Raw genomic sequence first — 1521 nt, 5'->3', positions numbered from 1 at the left:
AAAATAAATAATACAGTTAATAAATGGGCAGAGATGTGCCTGGGTGGCTCAGTTGTTTGAGTGTTCAACTCTTGACTTCTGCTCAGGTGATGATCTCATGGCTCATGAGATAGAGCCCTGCATCAGGGTCTGTGCTGACAGCACAGAGCTTGCTTGAGCTTCTTTATCTCCCTCTATGTCTCTGCCCCTACTCCCCCCTCTCAAAATAATAAATAAACAAACTTAAAAAAAGAAATGGTCAGAAGACATTAATAGAAATTTTCCAATGAAGACTTATAGATGACAAACAAACACATGAAAAGGTGCCAATATCATTCATCATCAGGGAAATACAAGTCAAAACCACAATAAGATATGACCTCACACCTGTCAGAATGGCTGAAATTAACAACACAGGAGACAACAGATGTTGGCAAGGATGCAGAGAAAGGGGAAACTCTCACACTGTCCGTGGGAATGCCAACTGGTGCAGCCACTCTGGAAAAGAGTATGGAAATACCTTAAAAAGTTAAAAATAGTGCTTGCTTTGGTAGCACATATACTAAAATTGGAATGATATAGAGAAGATTAGCCTGGCCATTGCACAAGGATGACACTCAAATTCATGAAGCATTCTATATGATTAGGAAGATAATAAAACCTGGTAATTCCCACCCCGCCCTCCCCAAAAAAACAACAAAAAAAAAAACGTTACAAATAGATCTACCCTATGACCCAGCAATTTTACCACTAGAGTATTTACTCAGAGGATACAAAAATACTGATTAGAAGGGGAACATACACCCAGATATTTATAGCAGCATTATCAACAATAGCCAAACTGTGTAAAGAGCCCAAATGTCTATCGACTGATGAATGAATAAAGAAGACGTGGTATATATAAATAATGGAATATTACTCAACCATCAAAAAGAATGAAATCTTGCCATTTGCAACAACATGAATGGAGCTAGAGTATATTATGCTAAGTGAGAAAAGTCAGAGAAAGACAAATATCATGTGATTTTGCTCATATGTGAAAGTAAGAAACAAAACAGGTGAACATAGGGGAAAGGGCAAAAAAGAGAAGGGGACAAACCATAAGGGATTCTTAATTATAGAGAACACACTGAAGGTTGCTGGACATGAGGTGAGTGGAGGGATTGGCTGAATGGGTGATAGGTATTAATGGGGGCACTTGTATGGATGATCACTGGGCATTATATGTAAGTGATGAATCACTATTCTAATCCTGAAACTAATATTATGCTATATGTTAACTAACTAGAATTTAAATAAAACATTTAAAAATAATTTTATAGATACCATGTCAAAAAATAGGTTAAGACGTGTTTTAAAACACTTATAATTTAGATTTCTTGGGTAAAGAACAAGAGAGTAGCTAAATAGAGATCTATGTACAATATCAATCTGCAGATCCTAAGTGTCTTGTTTGGCTTGTAATTATATTCAAGCCTCAGGGGAAGATCAGCTTCTGGCAAGAGTGCAAACAGAATGTTTTTTCCTAATTACAAGTGTCCC

The 1521-nt window shown here is 36.6% G+C and overlaps 1 non-coding gene across 1 annotated transcript; it reads left to right on the top strand.

Moving 5' to 3' along the window:
* Window positions 1-517: 517 nt before the first annotated feature.
* On the top strand, window positions 518-624 carry LOC115524296. Its single transcript, XR_003972009.1, has one exon. It is a non-coding gene; the product is annotated as a U6 spliceosomal RNA (small nuclear RNA).
* The last annotated feature ends 897 nt before the right edge of the window (window positions 625-1521 follow it).

This window comes from Lynx canadensis, chromosome C2 (genome assembly GCF_007474595.2).
Source record: "Lynx canadensis isolate LIC74 chromosome C2, mLynCan4.pri.v2, whole genome shotgun sequence".
Taxonomy (NCBI): Eukaryota; Metazoa; Chordata; class Mammalia; order Carnivora; family Felidae; genus Lynx; species Lynx canadensis.
This window is presented reverse-complemented; position numbering and strand designations above follow the sequence as displayed.